Source organism: Elephantulus edwardii, unplaced genomic scaffold (assembly GCF_000299155.1).
Source record: "Elephantulus edwardii isolate Elephantulus edwardi_28Jun2011 unplaced genomic scaffold, EleEdw1.0 scaffold00402, whole genome shotgun sequence".
Lineage (NCBI taxonomy): Eukaryota > Metazoa > Chordata > Mammalia > Macroscelidea > Macroscelididae > Elephantulus > Elephantulus edwardii.
This window is the reverse complement of record NW_006400152.1, coordinates 277,535-285,621: the sequence shown is the minus strand read 5'-3', so window position 1 is coordinate 285,621 and position 8,087 is coordinate 277,535. Positions and strand designations below refer to the sequence as shown.

Genomic DNA, 8,087 nt, shown 5'->3' with positions numbered 1-8,087 from the left:
CGTTCTTCTATTCTTAAGGAGTGCTTTGCTAATTCGGGGCTTTTTCCCATTCCATACGAAATTGGAGATTGCCTTTTCCATCTCGTTGAAGAATGATCTTATCAGATCTTGATGAAGGGGAAGTTGGACTCCTCTGCAATCTGTGCAGCTAAGGCAGTCTTCCCACTGTTCGGAGGGCCTTCCAGAAGGACGCTAATCAATGGGGTCCGGTCGCTGTTTTTAGTCTGCTGAACCAGCAGCTCCCCATCTTCCAGAACTCGCGTCACTGGATCACTCCATTTGATGATACCATTCATAATGTAACTTGCATAATCCTCTTGGTTTGTGCCAAATGCTGGTTTGATATCATTCTCCAAAGAAGCAAGGAAGTCTCCCCTTACCACCTGCAGGCTCTCTGCTTTCTCCATGTCCACCTCCACTTTGGTGCTGGCCTTTATGTGTCTATTCATCGCAGTGGACTGTGCTGCTCGCACCACACCCTCCAGCTCGGCACCGCTGAAATTCTTGGTTTCCACAGCCAGTTCTTTAATATCGACATCAGCAGAGAGTAACTGATGGCCTCTCATCCGTGCTGTGTGGATGTGAAGGATCTGTAATCGACTTTTCTAATCTGGTAAGCCGATCTCCATCTTTACCTCCAATTTTCCAAGTCGAAGGAGAGCTTCGTCTATCAGATCCGGTCTGATGGTCATGCCAATCACTAGGATGTTGTTCAGTTGCTCCACCCCGTCAATTTTGGACGGCAGCTGGTTGACGACAGTGTCGTGAACTCCTGTGCTACCTGCCATGCTCCCTATTTGCTTGCAGATGGCATCAATTTCATCAAAGATGATGATGTGCAAACCACTGTTAGCACCAAGCCTCCTCTGCTCCTCTTCAGCATCAGCAAAGAGTTTACAAATGTTGGCCTCTGACTCTCCCACATACTTATTAAGGATTTCTGGCCCATTGACCACCTTGGGCTCTCTTGCATTTAACATCTTGCCAATCTGGCAAGCCAGAAGAGTTTTACCACATCCTGGGGGTCCATAAAGCAGGATGCCTTTGACATGTTTGCAACCCATCTGCTCCACAATCTCGGGAGGAAATACTCGGGAAGCGAACGCTTGGCGGAATATATCGGAAAATTCCTTGTCCAGTCCTCCTATGCCCATTTTCTCAAAGTTCCAGTCAGGATTGATGACAGACTGACAATTTTCCTTGGTTTTAGCTTTGCCAATAAGATTGAGTGAAGAATTTTCTGCTTTTTCAAATGCAACTTGACTGTTTACAACAACAAGGCCTACTTCATCTTCTGTCTTTTACCTGTCACAGGTTCCCCCTTGAGGATGCTGTGGTCCACGGCTTCAATGTCCTTCACCAGTAAACCAAAAAGCTTTTCATTGAAGCTGAACACAAGCGGTTGTCCCACAGAGAAAGCCTGGTTGTTGAACTGCTGAATAAACTCGGCAGCCATCTTGTCGGTATCATATGGGTTGGAGTCAATGTTTTTTTTTCTGCAGGAAATCAATCTCGATGGTCATGGTGCCAATGCATTGCTTGGCCTTGTCAAATGTGTATAAGGAGACATCTATTTCTTGTCCAATAGAAAGTCCAGCCCATTTTCGCTGGGGTAAGCTGAAGACAATGCTCCCTGAAAACACAGAGAGATGGGTCCTCAAGGTAAACGTGTACCGGTGATTGGGAGAGGTCCTCAACCACATGCAGGCCTGACTGGAAATCCTTTTCATTCATGACTGCACAGTTGGTTAAAGATAATTCATCTGTAGGGAATCTTGCAGCTTGCATGCTCCGGCCCGCCATCTTTGCAGACACGTCTGGCTCCGGGACTCTACACTTTTTTAAAGACATATCTGTTTGTTCTTTTGGCTATTCATGGGCTATTCAGTACTCTGCTCCAGCACCACTGCTCAAAGGCCTAAATTCTTTTTCTGTCATCCTTATTCATTGTTCAGCTCTCAGATGCATAGCAGGTGGCTGAAAAGACCATGACCTGGATGAGGCACATCTTAGTCTTCAAACTGACATCATTGCTCCTCAGTGACTTGGAGGGGTCCCTGACTGCTGACTTTACTGACTCCTGAATTCCTAACTGCTGGTGCCAAGTGTATTAACTGTGAATTCCCATAAGACTAAATCATTGACGGTTTCTGTCTTTTCTCCATCTACCATGATGTTACCTATTGGCCCAATGGTAAGGAATATTGTTTTCTTAATGTTGAAATGTATTCCATTGTGAAGACTGTAGTCTTTGATCTTCTGCAGCAACGCACACCAAGTCTTCCTCATGTTCAGCAAGTAAGGCTATGGAATCTGTGTAATACAGGTTGTTGATGCTGGTGTCATGCTCTTCTTCACAGAGTCCAAATCCTCAAATGAGATGTTCAGCATACAGACTGAATAGGTGTGCTATTCTCTCCATAGAAAGGCTACAACTCTGATGCTCACTTTATGTGATTATGAGGGAGCTCTGGTAGCCTAGAGTCAAGGAGTTGTACTGCCGACTCAAAAGCAGTTGGTTGGAATCCACAAGCTGATTTGTGAGAGAAAGATGGGCAATCTCCTTTTGTGTGAATTACAGCCTCTGAAAATCCACTGGAGGGTTTTCACCAGAGAGTTTTCTCCAGAGACTAGGAGTTGGTTCTGACTCAATGGCAATGAGTTATTTTAGTTAATTAAGTGATTGTGAGCGGATGGTGTAGTACAGGGAGTATTTCATTCTACTGTACATAGAGTTACCAAGAATTAGAGCAAACTTGATGGCACCTAACGTTATTATTTTAAGGAATTTGGCTAAAACAAACCAAAAAGCTAAAAAAAAAAACAAAACAAACCCCAAACAAACAAAAAACAAACAACCACCCTGAAAGTTAAGGGAACATGTAATGGTCATTCAAACTCCTTGTCATCTCACTGGAACTGTCTCACAGTTAACCCTCCAATGGGCTTTTACAGGCTATAAATAATGCAGATGAAGACTGCATACCTTTCTCCCACAGAGTAGTTGGTGGATTGGAACTGCTGGAGAAAATCATATTTGGATTAGTAGCACATCTCCCTAGGAGGAGCACATTACCACAGCTCCCTTGGAGAAGTTAAGAGATATGTATTTGTACTTATCTCCTAAGAATCAATGTTTTCTTTTAATAACAATCCTCATTTTTCTTTGTGGATCATCTATTTTTCTACATATATTTCTGGTGAATAAATTAAATCAAATGATTCCTTCCTAGGTGCTACATTTGAGTGGTGACACACAGAGAAAGAAGATGTTAGTCCTGAGTCTGGAAATGAAGGTGGTCATGAAGAGAAAGTTCACAGTTTAGATTTTTTATTATTATTACTATTTTTTGTGTGTACCGTCAAATCGGATCTGACAAGTACAGGAGGAGATTGCCCCTTCTTCTCCAGCAGAGCATCTGGTGGAAACCGCGTACCTCTGGGATTGCAGTGCAGCTTCTTACCACTAGGCCACCAGAGCTCCCCTACAGTTTAGATTTTTAATGGTCCTGAGGTGTCTGCCTTCAAAGACTGAAGTGTTTTAGATTTTTCTTCCATGCTATGAGTTATAACAGTATTTTTTACAGAAATTTAATTTTTAAATAAATTATCCAGAGTTTATTTCTTTTATTTATCATTAATGACCATTTCCATCCAATTTGGTAGTTTTATTTTTGAGTTCTCATTTTTTATTAAATAAACCATTATTCTGTTTCTTTTCTGAGGCAAAAAATGGAATGATAACTGATATTACAGCAATGTTGTTGAATAAATAGTAGGGGATAGAACCCAAACTTCAGGCTGAGGAGTTATGACTTGGATGTGTCTTCCATGAGGAAGTGTGGCTCCAAATGCCAATATGCTAATAAGTGGGAGAGAAAGGTATAATTCTCATCTGCTGAGATAAAGAATTGGTAATGGGAAGGAGATTTGAGGGAAAAAAGAAGAGTTTAGAATGGCTACAGTCATCTAAATCAGATAGTAATGACATTACTATTAACATCTGTATGCTTTTTCTCTAAATACATTCAGCTGCTCAGCTCCAGTTAGAGAAACATTGATGGCTAGATTAAAAGTTGAAAGTAAGACTGAAAGAATGATTTAAGTGTCGAGCATTGGACAGTGAGAAATGTGAAGATAGAAGGCCTTGATTGATTAGGAGAAAGTGGAGGACTCAAAAAACAGGGGTCATGAGGTCAAAGAGCAAGCATAGTTCAAGTAAGGACAAGAAAGTTACCAAAAACAAATGGTGGAGAGAAGCAGATTACTTAACCTAAACATGATACTTGATTCCGAATCCTTCTATGGAGAGAAAGTTCACTTTCCTCTATCTTCAGAATGTTCTTTCATGTCAGTGGAGGTCGTTTCGTAATTCTTTATTTTTTTTTAGATTATAATGAAAGCTTATAGAGAACTTGGATTTCCATTCATTCATTGTTGCACATTTTCCTCCCTGCCCAACCACCCCCAGTTAGCTTTTCTCTTTGAAAAAAATTCATTGTTGTACAATCCACCCCCCCCAATAATTATTTCTTACAATGACGTTTAATCTGATTTTCTAAGACTTTCACCCATTGGCTGGATGACCACTTGGTGTGCCTCTTGAAAAAAAGAATATCAAATTTTTGATTGAATATTGAGATTGTCTGCAAAACAGATTTTATGAAATGATACAGTTTGTTAAATGCTAGCTATTGTCAATTTTTTAAAAAAGAAATTTGTGAGATATTAATTTCCTATTGCATCCAGAGTAATCCTTAGGGGCAAGGATGGCAAAGTTAATCTCATATACTTTGGGCATGTGATTATTATTGTGTGCCTTCAAGTCGGAACCGACCCCTAGCTGACCCTCCAGTGGGTTGTATGAGGTAGTAAATCACATGGGGGGAGATTGTTCATTCTTCTCCCATAGAGAGCTAGAGGACTGGAACCATGTATCCTTGGGATTGCAGCCTAGCTTCTTACCACTAGACTATCAGAGCTCCCTTTGACAATGTTGTTAGAAGGGGCTATGCCTTAGAAAGGAACATTATGCTTGGAAGGATTGAAAGTCCATGTAAGAGAGGAAGACCCTCAAGCAGATGGACTGACACAGTGAATGCAGCAATGGGCTCAAGTATGACAAGAGATGGTGAGGATGGGCTAGGACAGAACAAGGTACAGACTTGTTCATAGTGTTATGGCAGAAAATGTGAGATTTAAACACTCAGCCGATACTGGCGATTAACAAACCTTTTCTTAAGTGTGGATCAAGAATGTAAGCTATTGCTGAAACCATTCTGACCCTGAGGGAAAGCAAAACTTGGGTTTATATACAGAGATTGGGCATGGGGTTTACATGAAGTTCATTGTTGTTGGCAGTTGACTTTTCTTTACATTCAGGAATTGTTATTGTTTCTGACTTCTCATGGGTGTCCAGGTCCCAGGCCAGGTACTGAATATACGAAGAAAGTAGTAATCAAACTGGGTCAGCATGTACTAAGAACATAAACTTTAGCAGCACATATTATTTCCGAAATTATCAAGGTATGTTGTTGTTGTTTTATGCTATTGAGTGGAGTTGGGAGAAGGGATTATATAGCAATGAAAGAATTTTACTTTTCAAAGAGAAGAGCGAATTGGGGGGGGAGGTTGGGCAGGGAGAAAGTGCAACAATGAATGAATGGAAGTCCAAAGTTCTGTAAACTTTCATTAAAATTAATGAAAAAAAGAAAAATAGTGCACAGCTTCTAGTACTCAGAGCTTCCAAGATTTTGGATAGTTCTTTGCTCTTGACATTTATTATTCCCTGCATCACAAACCTAGTCCTCATCTGCATTCATCTTCATCCCTCCCTACTCATCCTTCAATGGCAATAGGAAGGATTTTTAATTTTCTTTAACATGGTATTTTCTAAAATGCTTTCTCTAGTGGTTTGCATCCACCAGTTTTTCCACAGGGAGAAAGATAAGCACTTTTCTTTCAAGCAACTGACCGTCTCTGAAAATCAGCTGGAGGATCAGCTATGAATTCATTCTATCTACTTACCAATGAGGCCTTTTTATCAGGCTTTTAAAACTTAAAATATTAATAATCCTTATATCTTTTTTACCTCACAAGTTTACAAAACAAAAGTCTATCTGTTGCTTGGTGCTATCCCTCTCCCCTTCCTTTTTTTTTTTTTTTTAACTGCTGACTATAGAACAATGATCTGTTGCATAAATTGCCACCTACTTTTTCTTCTGTAACAGCCATGTATTAAAACTGTAAGGCCATTAATTACCAGTGATGAGAGTGAAATTACCTGCTGTGATTTCCTGTTCAGTTTTTCTTTGAAAGTGTCTTACCTGGTTAACTTACTCAAATACTGTGGACTCTCTCATTGCCATAGACTAGTTATTCATCTATCCTTGGCATAGTCCCCAGAAGTGAGCCTTTATCTCTGTAAAGAGAAAGGTTGATTGGATTACTGCAGAGTCATCACAACACTTGGTGTGACAACTCAAACCACATGGTTTCCTTACATGGAGTTAGCAATTTCTGAGTTACTGACCTACAGTTTCATGCTTCCTTCTAATACAGCATGAGATGAAAAGATATATTTCCAAAAATATTGCAGCAATATCCTTGTGACATCTCTCACAACTGGGATGTTGTTGTTGTTGATGTTGTTGTTGTTGTTATATGCTGTCAAGTCGCTTGTGACTCATAGCGACCCTATGTACAACAGCCCTAAACTCTGTTCTGTCCTGTGCCAAATTCATTGTCTCCAACACACTTATCCCGATTGCCCCAGTCACTGAATCAATCCACCTCCCAGAGGGCCTTCCCCTCCTGTGCCTGCTCTCCATCCTCCCAAGCATGATGTCCTTCTCCAAGGACCGGTCTCTGGTCTCTCCTTACAACATGACCAAAGTATGTCAGACGGAGCCTCAGAATCCTTGCCTCCAAGGAGCAGCCCATTTTAACCCTCTCCAGGATGAATCTGTTTGTTTTCTTAGCAGTCCATGGTACCCTCAACACTCTTCTCCAACACCAAAGCTCAAAAACATCAATTCTCTTTCTATCCTCCCTGGTCATTGTCCACCTTTCTGAAGCATAACAAGTGATTGCAAAGTCCATGGCCTATACCAGACGCACCTTAGTCTCCAGAGACACACTGTTGCTCTTCAGTACTTTAGAGAGGTCCCTAACAGCAGACTTTCCCGTCACAATGCGTCTTTTAATTTCCCAGCTCCTGGTGCCAAGAGTATTGTTTGTGGAGCCAAGCAAACTAAAGCTGTGAACAATCTCAGTCTCTTCACCATCTATCCTGATGGTGCCAATTAGTCCAGTGGTGAGAATCTTTGTCTTCTTGACATTGAGCCTCAATCCATATTGAAGGCTGCAGTCCTTGACCCTCTGCAGCAAGCGCTTCAGGGCCTCAGTTTCAGCAGGCAGGGTTGTGTCATCTGCATAACACAGATTGTTGATAGATCTTCCACCAGTCTTGATGCCGCATTTCTCCTTATAGAGCCCAGCCTCCTGGATGATCTGTTCTGCAAAACTGGGATGTAGAGTTTGCAAACTATTATTGTTGCTATTGGGTGTCATCAGGTTAATTATAACTCATAGACTCAATGAACAACACTTCTGAATCTTGCTTTAACTTATGTTATCCTCACCATCTCTGATGTGCTGAAGCCCACTGCTATAATGTTATGCCAATCCATCTTGTTAAGGATTTTCCTCTCTTTCTCTGATGTTTCACCTTCCCCAGTGTAAGGTCTTTGTCCAAGGACCAGCCCCTCCTAACAACATGCCCAAAGTATTCAAGATGAAGTTTCACCATCTTTGCTGTAAGGAGCACCCTGGTTATACTTTCTCCAAGCCAGTTTGTTCTTCTAGCAGTCCATGGAATATCCAGTACTCTTTCTCAACACCACATTTCCAAGGTATAGGTTCTTCTGTCATCCCTATTCATTGTTCAGCTGAAAAGACCATTGTTTGGATCAGAAGGTTCTTAATCTTTGAACTGATATCCTTGTTCTTTAGCACTTTGGAGAGGTCCTTTAAAGAAGATTTTTCTCAATGCAACATTTTCTTTTATTTATTTATTTCTATTACAA

At 41.0% G+C, this 8,087-nt stretch overlaps 1 pseudogene; it reads right to left on the bottom strand.

Annotated features, from left to right (window-relative positions):
- LOC102872696 overlaps nt 1-1,818 on the bottom strand; it is a 4,358-nt pseudogene extending 2,540 nt beyond the window's left edge.
- Nucleotides 1,819-8,087: the final 6,269 nt, after the last annotated feature.